Raw genomic sequence first — 19677 nt, 5'->3', positions numbered from 1 at the left:
TAGCTTGGCCAGCAGGGCCAGGGCAGTGATCATCCCCCTGTGCTGGGCACTGGTGAGGCTGCACCTTGAATCCTGTGTTCAGTTCTGGGCCCCTTGCTACAAGAGAGACATTGAGGTGCTGGAGTGGGGCCAGAGAAGGGCAACAGAGCTGGTACAGGGCCTGGAGCACAAGTGTGATGGGGAACCGCTGAGTGACCTGGGGGGAGTTAGTCTGGAGAAGGCTCAGGGGAGACCTTATTGCTCTCTACCTGACAGGAAGATGGAAGCCAGGAGGGGGCTGGTCTCTGCTCCCAAGGAACAAGGGATGGGGCAAGAGGAAATGGCCTCAGGCTACACTGAAAGGGCAGTCAGGCATTGGAACAGGGTGCCCAGGCCAGTGCTGGAGTCACCATCCCTGGAAGTGTTCACACACAGTGTAGATGAGGCCCTCAGTGACATGGTTTAGTGGTGGCTTTGGCAGTGATGGGGAATGGTTGGACTGGATGATCTTGAAGGGCTTTTCCAAGCGCACTGATCCTGTGGTTCTATGAATAAACACGTATCACACACAGAAGTCCAGCCAGAAAAAAAATGTGAAGCAGCATCTCAGGGTCTTCTTGTTTTATGCAGAGGCATCTTCTCTGGGAGCCAAGGAAGTGGCTGGACCTGCAAGGAGACACACCACACGTACCCAAACCAGCCCTCTCGGCTGCTGCGCTGGGATGCTGATGGGGTTTGCAGCCTGCAAGTGTTCACCTGCCCAGAGACAGAGCTGCGTGTGCTGACATGAGTCACGCCGATGGCCGCGTCTCGGCGCAGGAAGTTGCCCAACACCCTTTCAGATGTGGGGCAGCGAGGCACACGCACTAGGAATGAGGCACTCGCTGCCTCCACCTGCTTCCCTCAGAAGGGTTACAATCAGTGCGCTGGCATCCTGCAGTTGAGCTTATACACAGCCCACCTCAGGAACGGGATGTGGAGGAATAGCAACGGCCACAAAGAGAAAACTCAAGGAGACAGATGGAAGAAAAAGGGCAGGATTTCCACTTGTGCTAAAAGACAGTGAGCATCCATCTGTATCACTGACAACATTTACTTACGGGCACCAAAGGTTGCGTTTCATGGAATTATCGAATGGTTTGGGTTGGAAGGGACCTTAAAGCTCATTCAGTTCCACCCCCCTGCCACGGGCAGGGATGCCTTCCACTAGAGCAGGTTGCTCCAAGCTGCATCCAACCTGGCCTTTTTCATTGATTCACAGCCAGGAAAGGAAAGCTGTACTTCACACAGCTCGTTTTGCACCACGGCAGTGCAGTGGGACTACCCCACTGAAGGGAACAGCACAAGAGATACACAGCAGTGATTCATTGTCCTGGTGTTCGGTTCACACTGGTGAGATTCAGTCTTCTGCGTGCATGGGGTACTTCCTCTCATCTGTACCAGCTCCTTGGAACCCAAATAACCAGTCACCAAGGAGCAATAACAGGGAAGGAGGGTGGAATTACAGCCCCAGCTGAAACCAGCATAAAAACCTCTGCTGTTCTTACAGGAACCAACATTTCCACACAAGAACAGCATCACTTTCTCACCAGTTTAAACTGAATCCATACACAGCATCTTCTTAGAATCACAGAATAGTTTGGGTTTGAAAGCACCTTCAAAGCTCATCTAGTCCAACCCTTGCAGTGAGCAGGGACATCTTCAACTAGATCAGGTTGCCCAGAACCACATCCAGCCTGGCCCTGGATGTCTCCAGGGATGGTGCATCCACCACCTCTCTGGGGGTAGATGTGCCATCTTCAGGTACCAAACTATCTCATTCACTGAAAGAGTTGGCCTTTGCTCTAGGTGTGAGGTTTTCGGGTCTCCTGCACTGAGTAAGCAGAGTCTGTGGTTAATAAAGATGGTAAAAATCAGCCTGACGTGCACCTAAGCCTCTGTCTGCTTTCTCAGGCACTACACTCACTCGCCAGGCAGTTTCTCCTTCAGCGGGACCATCACACATCCCTGTAGCTGCTCCATTACTTACTGGACTGGCACATCCTGACACCGAGATAGCTGCTTGCAACGCAGCTGCCTTCCATCCCGAGCAGCACAGAGGACATGGGGAGGCTCCTCAAGGAGAAAATCTGTGGTGCTTGGAGCTGTTGAGGCAGCACACTCCTTGGTTGGTGTTCCTTTTGGATAAAAGGGGTATAATCTTACTTCTGGGCTGAGCAACCCCTGTGGAACTTCTCCAGCACAGCCTCAGCAGCAGCACCTAGAAAGGGTCACTCAATCCTCTGGCCTAGATGTTGCCAACAAACACATCAACCAAGTTTCACGTGGCCAGGCTCAGAAATAGCATACCCGGGCACTCAGTTCATTAGCTCAAGCTCTGTGCTGGGTTAACTGCAGTTCAGAGCTGATGTGCCCAACTACCTTCTGCAGAGCTTGGGGAATGCGAGCTGGCACCTGCCAAGACAAAAAAAGACACCAAACACCAAACTGACTTTGAACTAGTTCAAGTTCTCTGGCATTACACCAGCTCCATTCTTCTTGCACAGACACAGCATCACACCAGGCTTCTAGAAGGAAAAAGAGACCCCGATCCAAAGAAACACAGCAGAAGTTAAATGATTCACATGTCAACATATTGCAGCCCAACCATTACCAAAGTCCATCTAAATGCAAGTCCACCAGTAACATGATTTGGAGGGGGTGTACGTATATTTTTTTTACAAGGGCCTGCAGGGACAGGACAAGGGGGAATGGCTTTAACCTGACAGAGGGGAGATTGAGATGAGACATTAGGAGGAAATTCTTCCCTGTGAGGGTGCTGAGGCCCTGGCACAGGGTGCCCAGAGAAGCTGTGGCTGCCCCATCCCTGGCAGTGTCCAAGGCCAGGTTGGAGGGGGCTTGGAGCAACCTGGTCTAGTGGAAGGTGTCCCTGCCCATGGCAGGGGGTTGGAACTGGATGAGCTTTAAGGTCCCTTCCAACCCAAACCATTCTGTGATTCTATAATGTATATACATACGTAGTACAATATAGATAAAATTCCCTTGATTTCACAGGTTAGCCACAAACCCAACCGAGTTACCTTCACAGCACTCAAGTCCGACATAATTCATCATTTTTAACTTTACATTTTCACATGATGCCCATCCCTCGGCAGGCACCAAGGCGACTTCATCCGGCCCCACTCAAGATTACTCCTTATCTTCTGGTTTCCCTCTTTGTCCTCTTTACTCTTTGTCTGGGCCATGTCAGAACCCAAACCCTTCCGGACTAAAGCCGGTTCCGGCTCCCACACAGACCGGGAGGATCGGTGTGTCTGAGCTCAGCCGATGCTCCACTGAACACCCACCCCCCCCCCCCCCCCCAAGAAACACAGGAACGTTCCCAAGAGCCACGTGCAGATCCCAGCCCCTCATGAACGGCTCCCAGTGTTTCACCCCAAAACGTGGGATCCTCACCAGGAGGTCTCCCGCCCGCCTCCACCAACCGCAGCCCCTCTGCCGGCCCCTGGGGGCTCTCCCCACCGCTCCGGGGACGGGACAACGTGGCTCCCCGGAGCACACACACCCGCCGGGGCTTGCTGAGTTAAAGGAGCCGCTTGCGGCTTTTCCCGCGGTGACCCGGTGGCGCGGAACAAGCGCGCGGCGGCCGCGTCATCCCGGGTCACCCGCGGAAAAACCCGCGGGCGGAAGCTCCGCGGAGCCGCGCCGGGGGGAGGAGCTGCGGGGAAACGGGGTGGAAGGGGGGGGGGGGTGTCCCCATGCACCGCGCAACTCCCCCCCCCCCCCCCCGCCCCGCATCAGCAATGAGAGTGGTTAGAGGGGTCGCAGCATCCCCCCCGCCCCAAGCACCAGCGGAGCCGCCGCGCCGTTCCCCCGCGAAACCCGTCCGGAACGTTAAAGACAAAAAAAAACCAACCCCCAAACGGCTGAAAACCACAAAAACTAAATAAAGAAAAGGGGGGGAAGCAACAAAAACGGGCGTGGGGATGGAGGGCGAGGGGGAAAGGGGGGAGAGGGGGCGCGCCGGCTGCACTCACCGCGGTCATGAAGCCGTGCGGCGCGGACACAATATGGCAGCGGGGGGATGTGTCAGGAGCAGCTGCTCCCTGCGCAGCGGCGGCCGCTCCGCCCGCCCCGCTCCCCATGGCAACCGGGAACACCGCCCCGCCTCCCCATGGCAACCGGGAACACCGCCCCGCCTCCCCATGGCAACCGGGAACACCGCCCCGCCTCCCCATGGCAACCGGGAACACCGGTTGCCATGCTCGGGCCCCGCATCCCGCCCAGAGCATCTTCGCCGGGTGGGAAAAGTTCTCGTTTCCCCCCGGAACAGTCCCCCCAGACCCTAAATTTAAACGTAAAGTCTGCTTTTAGTTCCACTTCCCTTTCCGGTCCGCTCACACATCCACAATCACCCATGCGCTGGTGTGTTTTGCCTGGTTTTCCCCTCTTTCCATTCATCTTTTTCATTTCTCCAATGACATTAAACCTTTTTTTTTCCCCCTCCCTTTATTTTTCTCTTTTCTCCCTTGTCCCCTCTTTTTTAACCATTTTTTCTTTTTTCCCTTGTATTTTTCTTTTGGACATAGAATCCCAGTCCGGTTTGGGTTGGAAGGAACCTTAAAGCTCATCCAGTTCCAGCCCTCTGCCACAGGCAGTGACACCTTCCACTAGACCGCTTGCTCCAAGCCCCATCCAACCTGGCCTTGAACACTGCCAGGGATGGGGCAGCCACAGCTTCTCTGGGCACCCTGTGCCAGCGCCTCAGCACCCTCACAGGGAAGGATTTCTTCCTAATGTCTCATCTAAATCAGTTTGAAGCCATTCCCCCTTGTCCTCTTAACAAAGATAAAGCCACCACTATGTTTGCTCTGCCTTGTAGCACACTGTCCTCTGCTCATGCTCTCAGCTTTAAGCTTCTCAGGGCAAGAACTTTGCTGTTTGCTTAGCAGGGTTTCACACTCCTGCTCACTTGCAGTCTTAGAGCATAATAAAGAGGACCTCGGGAAGCTGTCTGCAGGGACAATTCTTGTTTGGTGTTTATTCACCCTCCCAAGGTTCCCTTGCCTTCAGAAGGATGCTTGGCTTTCGCCTGCCTCGTGATGCATTGCAGTGACTTTATTTGTAAGGGAGGGTGGGAACGGGTTGCGAGGAAATTCCCCCACTCCACACTAGCAGAAACCAGTTGTTGGGATTTTAACTGGAAACAATCTCAGAGAACAACCTCTAGGGTTTTTTAGGTGCGAGGAGGAATCAGGCCCAGGGTTACAGCAGGCAGAATATTGCCTCACAGGCAGAGGATCAAATCCAACAGCAGAAAGGCTTAGCCCAGCACAGGCAGGTTCCTTCTGTTGTGCTGTGAAGCTTCAGCTTCGGAAACAGAGTCCAGCTGCATGGTTTTGACCGGAGTAAATTGTTCTCAGCAACTGTTACTTTGTTCCTACCTAATTTCTGCTCCCTGAATGCATTACGATCCATTCAACCTTTTTCTTCTTACAGCTGCAGGAGCCAGCCAGGGCTCTCCTACCCTCTCGTTGAGCAACAGAAGTGCACTTGTATAAATTATGTATTACTAAAACCATCAGAATGCTGAAAGCACCCTCCATTCCTAAACCATTGAGAACAGACCTTGCACTGCTGGTACCAGCAATCCTTCGCCCATGAGAGGCTCTTTTGCCTGAATTTCCATCCCTTTGCTGCCCAGAAAGCATGCAATGCGGCTTGCGTGGCTGCCTACCACACCTCAGCTGCTCCAGAGGGAGGGAGGAGCAGCTTGCTGTTTGCCTGTTGGAATCCGAGTGTGTTACTTTGCCTTTTGCCTGGCTTGGCAGTGACCTGAAAGAGAGACCAGGATTGAATCCGGACCCTTCCGCTTCAATTGTTACGCCAAAGGCTCAGTGTGTGCCACCGAGGGTGGTATCTATTGTCACCCCTTGATGCCATTTCCACCCCAGCCTTTAAAGTGGAGCTGGTCACAGATTTTTTTCTCATTTATCCCTTAAAAACACAGTCTGGGTTCAGTGGGAATGCGCACCCTCACATCTTGTCCATTTTGGTGGATTAAAAACCCAAACCCCCAAACCAAGAAGGACAAAAACTAAACTAAAAGGACAAAAGCTGAAAGTGCCCTGAAGTTGCCACCCTCTCATGGAAACAAAAAGTTCCCCAACGTCGCCTTTGAATGGGGAAGTGGAGCTCTTCAAATGATATTCTATACCTCCTGAAAAATATCATCACCTTCAGGTTCCTCTGTCCTCTCTACTCCTCAACCTGTCTATGTTAGGTTTTTGGCTTTGAACCATACTGCTGTTAAAATTCCATCAACTTCATATCAATAAAGGCAGTAACCAAGATCTGAGGCGTTCTGGAGCGCCTTCTGCATCACCTCCAACAACAACCAGCATCACCATCACTCTTTGCAGCCTGTGAAGTCACCGATGGCTGCAGCAGTGCAGCTGGGGACACCATGGGTCATCATGGGGGAACTCGCAGCTCTCCTCATTCTTGCCTGCTCTGTCTGTCCCTGCCTGCACTGACACCTGACTAGTGACCTCAGTCAGCACCAGGATGCCTTCACTTAGTGCCCAGGCAGCTGCTGGGTGATTGAGGAGCCTGTCTGGTGTCCATGATGAGTTTAATCCTTGTTTCCTTACCATGATCCCAACGGCCTGCTAAATCCTGCATGCAATTTGTGAAAGCAAGGGGAAGCAGGTGGTGGAGGTCTGGGGGCAGCAGCATCAGAGAGAGCCAAGGCCACTGGAATCTTCCTGCTCATATTCCTGAGAAGCTGGAGGGCCATGGCCTGGAGGATGCCCTGCCAGGCTGCTTTGTGCAAAACCCCTGAAAGCTGCTTGCTCACAGGTCTGAAGGCATTATCCCATTCTTTCCTGCAATTTACCCTGTCCCAGGAGGGATATCACACACTGCCTTTATCTCCCTCTCGCTCCACCTCGGATTTCTACTGCTTACAGGACAAGCACCAGAGCTACTGAAGAAAACCAGCAGCAAAGCAGTACTCATCCAATAAATGTGACAAGGACATGGTGCTATTTCCCAACACAGACCTTTAAAATAGGCAGCCCAGATGTTAGTCATGGTGCTACACTACAGGTGTCTGCACGGCTCCCCAGGATGCACATACCGCACCTCCTGCAGTCCCCCAAGGCAGGAGGTGAGGGGAAGCAGGTCTGCAGAGGTGCTGAGGTACCACCTCCTGCTCTGAGCCAAGGCAGACTCAGCAGAGGCTGCTGGTGCCTCTCCGGGGCTGTCCTTGAAGGCACTGCCCACTCAAGGACATGTCATGTCTGCTTTGCCCTCATCACTGCATCCCTCCTTCCTGGCTCCTGCATGATCTCTGCCAAAGGCTGGCTGCCCTCTCCCCTCCAGGGCACAGTCACAGCTCTAGATGACTTGTGTTCACCACAATGAGCACAATGCAAGCTCTGGGCAGAAAATACACCCTGCCACCTCTCCCATGCCATGGTCAGTATCTTCAGACCTTTGCTCTTACTTCAATCCAAGGGGTTGATGGTAGATGGCATTTATATGTGCGTACTGGGATAAAGTTTACCCTGGGTACAGAGGACATCCAAACCTGTTACGTGGAGGACAACCCCACTGGGAAGGTGGAAGCTGCCTCCAGGAAGCTGCAAGCTGTCTATTCTGAGAGGAGAGAGCACAGAGGGGCTCTCCAAAGGCTGTATCAGCTGGAGCTGACCCATGCCACCCAGCACCATGAAAGCCCCTCCTCACCCAAGCTGTAATCTGAAGTGCGATACAAGATCAGTGCTCTTAGGTGTGACCTAGGAGCGTGGAGAGCGGGGAAGAGTAGGAAGGGAACTGCTAATACAAGTGCCAGATTGGCTTGAACATGTTATATACGAGAGCCAGTGTGAGCCTCAGTTACATAGCTGGGATTTCTGCCATGTGTGAATGGTCAGCTCCATTGTGCCTCAGCGCTTTGCATCATGAAACCACAGGCCCTTTGACCCACGCATCGTCCTGAGGAAAGCCAGAATAAGAGTTTGTCAGGTTAATCCAAACCAGGGACAATGCTGTCTCCTCCAGAGGAGTAAAACAGGGTGCTGGGCACAGGCTCTGGCTAAGCTTTGTTTCTACCCAGGGCTGCTACTGCTTGGACACCTGCTTCTTTTAGGCCTTCTTGTTGCAAGCAGCATCTGTGATTTGCATTGGCAGCTTGTTTGAAGCAATAACTTCAAAGGGACTTCCTATTTCTCCAGGTCTATATATCCGCCTATTCAGCTCCCACACCATAACTGGGTGTTTCTGCTTAGGAATGCCTCCTGCTTTGCTGTCTCCTACCACTACTCTAGTCTAGCATTTGATCTTTTCCTTCACTCTAGGCAAAGCCAAGAGAGGTACATGATGTACATGATGTATTGCGTGCTGTACATGATGTGTTGCGTGATGTACAGCATTTCTTCTCCCACCACCCTCCCACCTGACACATTTGTTCTCTCATTTCTCGCTACTTCCTAAACGGGACTCAGTGATGAAGTTCTTGCCATAGCTATATACAGACAGGTCTGAAGTCTGCCATTTTAGGGACTCAAAATGCTCTCTGCTTTTTAATTTCCCCCTTAACAGCTCCTCCTAAGATTAAGGAGCTGTTAATGTCTCCTGAAGACCTAATCATCTCCAGTGTGTATCTCTGAAGGATAGATCTAGAGTGCAGACAAGCAGGTAGCTATAAAGGAAGTCTGAGGAGCAATATTATCTATCAATAATTGGTTTCCCAACCATACAACCATTGATTGGAAAAATGTTCAGTGCTGGTTGCAGTATTCCTCCTGCGCAACATGTTGCATGTCCAAGGACTGAAATACATGCGTTGAATCATCGCTGAAACGTTAAGGCTCTACAATATTGGATATCCAAAACTGTTTGCAGAGCCAAGAAGTTACTTTTATTAGAAAGAATTTGAGATCATTGTTACTCTAGGAACTACTTTGGGTGGGAATATCAATCATACTTCCATTTAGTCATTTGGTATAGCTTATGCTAGCTCAGTAAATGATGCAACCCCAAATCTGTGTGAGCTGGTTCTGCCAAATCAGCATAGTGAACACCTTGCCAGGTTAGATATGTCACTTGAGGGCGACGTTTTTCCAGACTTCTGGAAAACAATCACAAAGAGACCAGGCCGATGCAGCCTGGTTGGAAAGTACCTACTCCAGAATGGAAAAATCAGCCATGGAGTAAAGCAAACATGGTCTTAGCAATGCATCTGGGTTATATATTTAGCAACGTTGCCTGTTTACTCATTAAACAGGAAGAAGTTTCTCTGTAGGCTTGTTATCCTCAACAATGGATGAGGAATAAACCCCATATATTTACTGTTGGGAAGAACCTTCCATAGTTAAGAGACAACTTACTTCCCTTCATGGGTAACACAAATACCTTCCAGAAAATAGCAGCAATTTCCTAAATAAGACCAAGTCAATTGTTTCTGTTGTGCACAAACAAAAAGATTCATGCCTTTTAGTAGATAGCCCACAATGTAATCTGCCAGGCTGAATTACCCAGAGATACTTAGTTTTGAAAGGAGTGCAGAAATCCCACAGGTTTAATTGCCAATAAATCAGCATGACCTCCACTCCCTGACACCTTTCTTTTTACAATGATCTTTTCAAGCAGAAAATGAACAGACTGATTTTTTACAGTGTGTGCCTACTGTCTTTGGAGAGATAAGAGCAATGACACACAAGCAGGCTCCTACATAATGAAGGACTTAATCAATGGTGTGTTCTATTTGCTTCCTGGTTATTTTCACCTTGTGTTGTGGCACTCTCTTTTTGTTACGATTAGGAGAGTACTTGCTTGTTTAACAACTGGCTTTCAACTTGTTGAGTCCTTGCATTCTGCAGTACTCCAAATGAATTTACTTGTGGTTTAGTTTTATACTGATGCTCACAGTTTTAAGGCAAATGGCAAATAGTTCAAGTCCTGCTCTAAGGTTAAATATCCAGATACAGACCTGGCAGTTTAAAGAGAGCTTGGGTGTTTTTAAAAGAAACTATTTTGATTTCAATGCAAGATGCTCATTATGGTGCCTCTTAGTAGCAAAGGTTTTATGGTTTTATACTGTTATTCAAAAGAAAAGGTACGACTTGAAGCCCAGTGGTGCTAGCCCCTCATCTTACTGCACGTTGTAAGCTTTACTTCTGATATCAGCTTTACTGAGCCTATCTTTAATCCAAATATATTCAAGCAGTTGCGAGTGCTTAGCTTCAAAACACTGACTGAGGCAGCTGGTTATTATAATCTCCTCTAATAGATAGGTGGGTTGATACAGGGAGGGGCTGGGAGGGGAACAGAATCTCATCATTGCACGGTGGTGAGCTGGGGTTCAGCATCTCTGAAATAATCCCAAAAGAGATTTGCTTTCGTCTTGCCCGTTACGTTTTTGGCTGAATTGGGAACAGCACAGAGGAGCTGTGGCTCTGCTGTTGGGTGGTTTTGGACCCACCTTACACAGACCACTGAGCCTGAGGTGATGCCATCCTAATGTGCAGCCCATCAGCAAGAGGAATGCACAAGCTTGTTGCTGGGAGGACAGCTTTAGATGCTCTGAATGTCCCTTTTTACACAGAGCATTTACAAAACAAAGAGTGCTCAGCACAAAGCAAAGGATGATAGTGATCAGCCTGCCAACTCCTTTAGTCTACCTGAGTACTGCAAAGGCATCTGAACAGAGGAGGCCCAGATCTAAGGGAAGAAAAGACAATATGCAGCAGGTCTCCATATGCAGCTTTTGATATTGGACGAGTTGGTTTTCGGACAAGACATAGAGGCAATAGGAATAGCAGTGATGGGGGCTCTGCCATAGCAGTAAGAGCATAACTCAGTGTCCTGGGTTCAGCAGTAGCAGTCATTTTTTCTCCTTGGTAGCTGATGCAGTGCTGTGTTTTTGACTTTTGGCCTGAGAACAGTGCCGATAGCACCCATGTTTTTAGTTACTGCTCAAATGTTTGGTCTGGCCAAGGACTTTGTGAGCCTCATGCTCTGCCAGGGAGGAGGGAAAGCCGGGAGGAAGCAGAGACAGGACACCTGACCCAAACTGACCAAAGAAGTATTCCATACCACAGCACGTCATGCCCAGGAGGTAACTGAGAGTTACCCGCAAGGGCTAGTTGACTACGGGGTTGGACTAGATATCGGTTGGTGCTTGGTTGGGCTGGGGGGAGTTATCGGTTGGCTGGTGGTGAGATGATGTATTCTCTTCCCTTGTTATTTCCTTTATCATTATTATTATTGGTGGTAGCAGTAGTGATTTGTGTTATACCTTAGTTACTAAACTGTTCTCATCTCAACCCATGGGAGTTGCATTCTTTTGATTCTCCTCCCCATCTCTCCGGGAGCAGGGGGAGGGCAAGAAGCCGGGAGTGAGTGAATGAGCTGCCTGACTGGGTTTAAACCATGACACTCAGGCATGTGTGCATAGCTCCCCGGCTCTCCTGCCTCTCCTCCTTCATTGCCTGTACCCTATAATTTAAGAGATTCCAGACAGGACAGAAAGATTGCACATGGAACTGGCACTTCATTCTTATGAAGTCTGAAGTGTTTGTAGAAATATATAAGGAAATAAAACAAGAAGTGGGATTATGGATGGGGCAAGCAGGAGTGCATATTTCTTAACAGAAGTTTCTTGTATCTATTATACATGAAGCTCTTTGTGCAATGCTTTCATGTCAAGAGACTATCACCGAGTTGTGCTATCAGTATCAAAGCATTGACTCGGGCAGTCCAAGTTATCAGTTCCAGTGACTTTATGGTGTGATACAAGCCCCTAAGGAGAGCAGCGTTGAGTTCCTGCTCTATCTAGGGACCACATGGTTTATGGCTCCAGGTGCACTGCTAAACATGGTTTTGCAGCCTGATTCTGCAGGCGAGTTACCCTTTGCCTGAGTCTCCCTCCATTTCTGAATGAAGTTGCTTGGTAATCACCTCATACAAGAGAAACTCAAGATACACGGTTCTTGACTAGGCAAAGAGTAACGGCTGGCTTGGTTCCTGCAAACCAATTCTCAATGAACTTTTCAAGCAAGCTAAGACAAGTCGCACTCAAATGGATGGTATTCCAGCTCCAAGCTGCAAAACTCACAGTCTGGTCCAGTCAAGGGTTTCAAACAAGCTCCCTGGCTGGATATATTGGAAAGAAAATAGTCAAAGACCTTTGTGTCTGGTTGCTGCACTGTCTCCAACAGCCAAAACCATGCTTTCACTAAACTTTCTTTTTCAGCTAATGAACACTGAAATCCATATCACCATGTGTCTGGGGGCTGGCATGGCTCCTGCTGGCTGTTTCTGAGTGGCTCATGTGCAGGAATGAAATGAAGGTATACCGAGTAGATCAAAGCACTAACCTGTGACCTTGCCATCACTTAAAGGGCATGGGAGAAAAGGGTGATTGAAATGGTCTTTATTCTGCAGACAAAACACACCTTTCCATTGCCTGGGCAGAATGTGCTGGGATGAAGGAGTAACTGTGTTGAAACTCATGGCTATGGAATAAAGCTTGCTCTCTTCAGTGCACTGACACTGGGTATGATCTCATGAGTCAGAACAGATGGATGAAGCCTTGGAAAATATGCCGGACTCAGATGTCCTGTTGATTATAGTCTTATTTGGAGAGAAGAAAGCCAATTCAACACCAGCTGGTGCATCTCTCTGTGGCATTCAGGAAGGTGCCTTCCAGTTGATTAAGGGCAGTAGAATGATCATGCAGCATTTTGTTTGGTCGGTATATTCATGTACTCATTGTAGCCAGCAAACTATACCACCGGTGGTCCTGGGTGAGTACATTAAGCCTTTTCTCTCAGAGCCAGTCCTTTTAGGCACATTCATAATACCCACTACTCATGGATTAACACGGTTTTAATCCACTTCACTGCCGAAGCTCCAACAGCTGGCTTGCCAGCATTAAACCTGTTGATCAGGGGTCTGCTGGGTGTCTGAGCTAGTGAAAGGGCTGAAAGGAAAGGACAGAAAGCAATCCCATACAGGGTCACCTGTGTCTGTGCATATACATCTAGAAAATGCTCTGTTCTCCATCTGAGGCTGGTTTTAGTCAGGAGCCAAAGAGTAGGAACATACTAGTGTTACCACATTTCATTCTGCACATATATTTCAACAAACCAGCATTTTGAAGAGAAGTTATCTGGACCCCTGAATGTCAAAGCCATGCCTGGCTTTGGTTCCAGCTGTGCCACGCATGCTGCCTTTGTGCATCTCACTCCTCATCCTTTCTCCTGTTGGTCCATCCTTCTCCATCTGCCCCTGCTGCTCCTGCAGCTCCAGCCTCTTGCCCTCCATCCATCTTCCTTCCTGCAGCTACTTCTTCAGCCTTATTCCCCATTCAGCCTCATGTGGATAATTTCAGGCAGTTTCATATAGTCCCCCTCCCTCTCCTTCCCCAGGTTGTTATTGTTGGCTCTCTTCTGGGGCAGAAAAAATGTTGGCAAGCAGTCAGAAATAGTTCTTAAACCCCTTGTTTTGCTCATTGATCACAGTCTATGTTGAACATGCAATGGAGAGCAGCCCAGAGGAGCTGTGGCTGCCCCATCCCTTGCAGCGTTCAAGGCCAGGTTGGACAGAGCTTGGAGCAACCTGGTCTGGTGGAAGGTGTCCCTGCCTGTGGCAGAGGGTTGGAACTGGATGAGCTTTAAGGTCCCTTCCATTCCAAACCAGTCTGGGATTCTATGAGAGAATCAGCAGAAAAAACTGTGTGAGATTCAGTTATGAGCCTGGCATTGCCCTAAGATGGCTGATTTGACTGGAGCTGCTTAGTGTAGGGATGCCACCATAGCACTCATCAAAGCATCAGGAATTAGCGATGCACACATCCAGGGATGGGGCAGCCACAGCTTCTCTGGGCACCCTGTGCCCGCGCCTCAGTACCCTCACAGGGAAGAATTTCTTCCTAATATCCAATCTCAATCTCCCCTCTGTCAGTTTAAAGCCGTTCCCCTTGTCCTGTCACTACATGCCTTAGTAAAAAGCCCCTCTCCAACTTTCCTATAGGCCTTCCTTAGGTACTGAACAGCTGCTCTAAGGTCTCTGTAAGTAAAGTACTCTGAATGATCTGGACCAAGCTTTTGCTCTTTAACAAAAGGAAGCTAGGATGAATTGCCCAAGAGACGGAGGTCGATGGCCATGCCAGGAAGCAGCTTGGAGATGGGAGAGGTGGCTCCACATCGTGGGTCCATGACTAGATAGGGACACTTGACCAGTAAGTGAGGAGCAGTCCAGAATGAAAGTGGGTGCATGGGGGTCCCAGGAGCAGGGCAATGGGTGCACCCAGGGCCCTGACAGCCAACAGCAAAGGCCAGATATGCTGTTTAGGGGGTTTTGGCTCATTTTCCAGTTCCGGGAGGAAGGAGGCTGTGACAGGAAAGCAGGAATTAACCTTCTGGCTCGCTCTCAAAGTCCAGTCTGTTCAGCAATTCTGATGCAGACTGGTATTGGATGCTTCCCAGGCTGTAGCAAAATCTACATTTCTCATCCCAACACCAGGAGTTAAACACTGGCTTCCAAGAGGCCATTCAAGAGCTTTTCCAACTTTATCCTCCTTTGGTTTAGCAACAACAATAGTAACACTGGATATTCCTGATCGCGCCCACTCCCTTTTGAAAATGAGTGGCAACAGGAAAGTGGAACTGGAAATGATTCATGTGGCTAAAATCTGCAGAACAGAGGTGAACTGTTGGCTGAGCCAACATGGGCTTGTACAGATAACTGACAGTTCTGTGGGTAGGAAAAACTTCATCTGAGAAAGAGAAAGACCCCCCCCAAAAGGCATTGCCCAACCTACTTTAACTTCCCGATCACATAGTTGTGTTTACAGCACCCGCATTAGTTATTGGCCATGTGCTTGACAAGCAGTTACCAGGAGGAATACTAATTCAAGGTGGCAGCAAATTTCAGCAAGAGAAGCAATACATTTTTCTCTTCATATTATCTGCAGCCTTACCTAGACACAGTGATCTGCTCATAGGGAGATCTGCCCAGTAAATAGTTTACTTGTCTATACATTCGTTTCACATATATAAAAGAAATACTTCAGTTTAATTTTCTACTAAATCCAAATGGTGTTTTTATAAGCTGATCAATAGCATCACACCTTTAGATGCTTGCTTGCTTTCCGATTTCTGTGACAGCTTTAGATGAGGTGGGAAGGGAATGCTTCGACCCTGCGGCCACACAAAGAAATGTATGGATAATGCTCGGTGAGAATAAAGCCATTTAGCTCTTCACCCAGCCCCTACTGTTCTGCCAGGAACATATTTATTACCATACCAAACATTCCTGACTCTCAAGTCTGCTGTAGCTGTAATCGTTGTGCTTTAAAGCTTCCCACAAGCAAATGCTATGGCAGTCAGGGCTGGAAGCTGCTGGGAGCCAGCAACTGCTTAAGGATGGCTCTAGTTTGGGGAAGCAGGAGATAAATTTGCCAGTTAAACAGCCAGTGTTATGGAGATTTTGGAAGCGTGGATCAGAGCCCTGTGCACCCTGCATCGCTACCTCAGACTGAGATCATTGCGGAATAGATTGATGAGGGCATAGAAAAATCGATGTGTAGTATGTCATAAAAAAACTGTTGGCATGTGTGAGGACACGCGTGATGTGGTATCTCACATGCAGTGGTGCACGACAGCAGATTCCCCTGCCTTATGTCATCACTGTATTGGCATTGGCTGTAACCTACTTGCAAGAGTGTGCTTTCAAAGCTTGAATATTGGCACTGTGCAATGACATGAAGGGTCTATAGGCAGTGAGCTCAGACTGGGTGCAATCACAGCTGATGACTGTTTAAGAAGCGAGGTGGAAGGTGAAAGAAGAGCCCTGAGTTTTTAACTACTGAAGTCCTTTTACTTGTTTATACAATCCTATTTTGGGGATTCTCAGGAAGCCCCTAAAGCTCTGTTGTTAAGGATCATTACCCTCTATAATAAAAAGAGCAAAGTGCCTGCTAAGAAGAGGATGGATGAGATGTAAGGGATTATGCCCATCCAGGCTTTTGCAGGCTGATGACATGTGCTGTCTGCAGAAGCCAGCATTGCAGTGCTTGGCTTTGGGACACAATCTCCTCCCGGTGTCACAAACACACATCCCTGACATAGACAGGGAGGTGGGTCAGCACCTCACACACTGCCACGCTGAGCCACCCAGATGCCCAGGAAGAAACCCAACAGCCAGCAAGATGGCTACAAACATCATTCCTTTCTTTGACTCTTCAGCTCCAATTCGCCTGGCAGCCAAGCCCCAGCTCTTCTCTCAGTTCAAGCACCTCCACCATTCCGTTCTGAAAACACAGAAATGGTGTTTCTGGGAGCAAACCACAGCAATCAGGCTGGGTATGGGTGAGCCAGGCTGCAGGTCTCAGGTTATGACCTGGGAAGGAAAAGAAGGGAAAGAAAGAAGGGAAAGAAAGAAGGGAAAGAAAGAAGGGAAATTCTTCCTGCTGATGTAACTAGTTCAGCTTCACCGAGCTCATTAGAAGGATTTGTTTGCATCAGCTGCACATCTGTCTCCCAGCTTCCTCTGCTTACTCCTTCCATGGGTGATAAAACAAAATAAACAGCCCAGAAACATCACTCCCAAAGACAGTTTTGATGCAAGGGCAGGCAGGGCAGAGTTACTTGCATGTGAAAAATCAGGTGTAACATGAACACTATCGATGTGCCTGCTTTCAGCCAAGAAGGAGGAGAACATCACTGTGCAAGCACAGCACCACTGCAAGGGCAACATGAAACAACAGGCTGGGTCATAATCAGAAATTAGGTTGATCTTGCAGTGAATGAGCTGGGTCCTGTGTCTTCAGGGGACCGTGCACACGCGTATCCAAGATGCTGAACATCCTCTCTTATAATTCCTCTGAATTTTCCTGCTCTCTTTTCCCATGTCTTGTACAAAATCATAATGGCTGTCAGTGGTTTATGGCTACAACAAAAAGGGTAATCTTTTTCCATGATAATTAAACCTCACCAAGGCAGAAGGTTGTTTAGGAGCTCTAGGAAGTTCAAGGGAAGCCAGCAGGACTCCTGTAGCAGTGTTTCATTAAGTTTTATAACTAAAACAAGGCTTAATCACATTTAAAGTAATGGGGCAGACTTCAGGCAGCCAAATTTTCTTCCCAGTTAAATGACCTGGTGTGAGGGACTGAACTGAAATCAGACTCCATCATCCATTGTCTCAAAGATTGGTATGTATGAGAAGCTGAGATGGGATTCCACTGACCATTGTCTCAGAGGTGGGTGGGGGGAGTTGAGATAAGACTCCACCACCCATTGCCTGAAAGATGGGTGGGAAGAGTTGAGATAAGACTCTTCCACTCATTTGCTGCCCATTATCCCAAGAATTGCTGCAGAGGTGCGGTTGAAGAGCTGGCTGCAAGGCCAGCAAAACTGGTCCAGGTGTAATTACCACGTGTAATACATGACATTAAGAACAGTGATACTCTCCCTCACCCATTATAAAAGGGGAAAAGGTAATCACCAGAAGAGACATCGCCATGAGGACAAATCCATAAGCCCATGTAAGACAGCTCCAGGAGGACACCTCTGCGTGGACACCCACCTCTGATGACTACAGACTCTTGGGGACACTCTGCTTTGACACTGATTATGGACCCTGAAGGACTCTCACCACCTCCAACAATGCAACGGACCCCCAGGACACTGCCGGATCACAGTGGTGGCTATCTCTCTCTCTCTCTCTCTCTCTCTGCTTAATTTCCATCCTTTTTCCAATGTCCTATCACTTTCCCCTTTTTTATAGTAATTTCCCTTTATATAATAATTATATTTTTGTAATAAACCAACTGATGGATTACGGTACTTGACCTCATTTGCGTCTTAATTTCACTCTTGGGATCACGAAGGAAACAGGCCCCACACTGGGGTTTTCTCCAGTCACACCCTGACAACTCCGAAAACACCTCTGTAGGAGTGTTTCATTGAGTTTTATAATTAAAACAAGGTTTAGTCGCATTTAAAGTAATGGTGTAGAGACGTCAGGCAACCAAATTTTCTTCCCAGTTACGTGACTTGGCAGCTCCAGGCTGCTCAGGTGAAGACCTCCATCCATGGTCAAAGCCACACTTTGAAACCAGTCTTTGGTGGATCATGTGCACTGGTCAAGGGTGCTTGGCAAGGCCTCTCCGTTGTGAAGTCTGTTAGGATGGATTTCACACAGCAAAGAGCTCCATGGGAATCTCAGCCTAACTAAAGGCTGAGAGCAAATCATAGCCTTTGATCTGAATGGTTCCCATGTAGACTTGAACATGCAACTGCTGTGAAACACAGGGGCTAGAAAAGCAGAGAGGCGGAGGGCAGTGGTGCCTTTCTTGGTGGCAAATGATGCTGGGTTAAAGCACTGGTAAAATGCAGACCAAGAGCTTGTCTTTCTTGTTACTAGGCAGAGCTTCAGGCTGGAAGAATAAAACCTGCCCCAGTGATCACACCAAGGGCAAACAGATACCCCATGGTGCAACATGCCACTTGGTGCTCCCACCAGGAGCACTTTGTTGTTTGCCCATTCAAATCCACCCTGGCCTCTGGGCGATAGAGCAGATGCAGTGCCAGGCTCCTGCAATGAGCTACAAGGACAAGCAAAATCCACTCTTACTGGTGGAACAATGCTGGCAAAATAGCCAGCACAACTCACAGCAGCAGTGGAGTCTTTTTACTTTGTTAATTACATTGACTGGGGGATTTCAGCTCTCCAGGAGGAAGATTACTTTCATCAGTATAGGCTCTCTCTCTACCTGGGTCTTTGCTACAAAGTCCTACCAACACAAACGTCTATCTATACGGTAGCCTTGAGTCACTCCTGGGTCCCTGTCTTGGGATGTGGATGCAAATGTATTGTTTGTATTAACTGAAGAAACCCGATTCTCTTGCTCCCAGCAGTATTAAACAGCTCCTCACACATCCTCTTATTCACATTAATTCCCCCCCCCCCCCCAGCTTTAAACATGTTTTCCCAGCTGCTAAACCAAACGTTCCTCACACTTATGACAATACAGGTTTAAAATTTGCATCAATCAACAGCAGCAAATTCAGATACTCATCTGGAAAGCAGAATTTCAGCCATGCCCACGGAAGCAAGTGAACTTGTTTATCATTGCCATGGTTATTAGCACTACAGTCGCTTAAAAAATACAAGATTCTTTTAAGGACGTTGTTTTGGCACTCACCAAGATGTGTGTTAATGTAGATGACACATTTTCAGCAACTACAACCATGTATTCTCAGTAATGACTGTAACACTGAAACTGTTTTTCATGTTTTTACTGACGTGATAATTGGTTTGAACATCACAGAGTATGGGACATGAGCGATTGCTGCTGTTAGATTCTAAAAAAGCTCTTTTTTTCTGTTTCCATAACACAGGGGAGAGCCATAATTAGTCATTTGTAAAGATGTTATTGCACTGGTTGTGCCACACAAATCAAACAGGGCAAACAACCGGTTGAAAGTGTTCTTGATATCCATCACACATTTAATGCAATGAAAGCGATACTTCTGTAGCTGCCAGTTAAAAACCTTCAATCACCTTCTGTAGCAGCACCGAGTGACAAAGCCAGAGGAAGGAGTTGGATTTGACTCTCTGTGAGAAAGGTGAGCAAGGAGAATGACGACAAACTTGTGGTTTTAAGAACAGCCACTTGGAGGC

The 19677-nt window shown here is 48.4% G+C and overlaps 1 protein-coding gene across 2 annotated transcripts in view; it reads right to left on the bottom strand.

Moving 5' to 3' along the window:
• FOXN2 (forkhead box N2) overlaps positions 1-4148 on the bottom strand; it is a 31447-nt gene extending 27299 nt beyond the window's left edge. For both annotated transcript variants that reach the window (XM_061475582.1, XM_061475583.1), the window contains exon 1: positions 4017-4148. The gene's annotated coding sequence lies outside the window, so the exon portion shown is untranslated. The remainder of the gene's footprint in view (positions 1-4016) is intronic.
• Between the last annotated feature and the right edge of the window lie 15529 nt (positions 4149-19677).

The sequence above is a fragment of the Pezoporus flaviventris genome, unplaced genomic scaffold, assembly GCF_033815535.1.
Source record: "Pezoporus flaviventris isolate CSIRO_AGI_PZ_B2104156 unplaced genomic scaffold, CSIRO_AGI_Pfla_v1 ptg000083l, whole genome shotgun sequence".
Classification (NCBI taxonomy): domain Eukaryota; kingdom Metazoa; phylum Chordata; class Aves; order Psittaciformes; family Psittacidae; genus Pezoporus; species Pezoporus flaviventris.
This window is presented reverse-complemented; position numbering and strand designations above follow the sequence as displayed.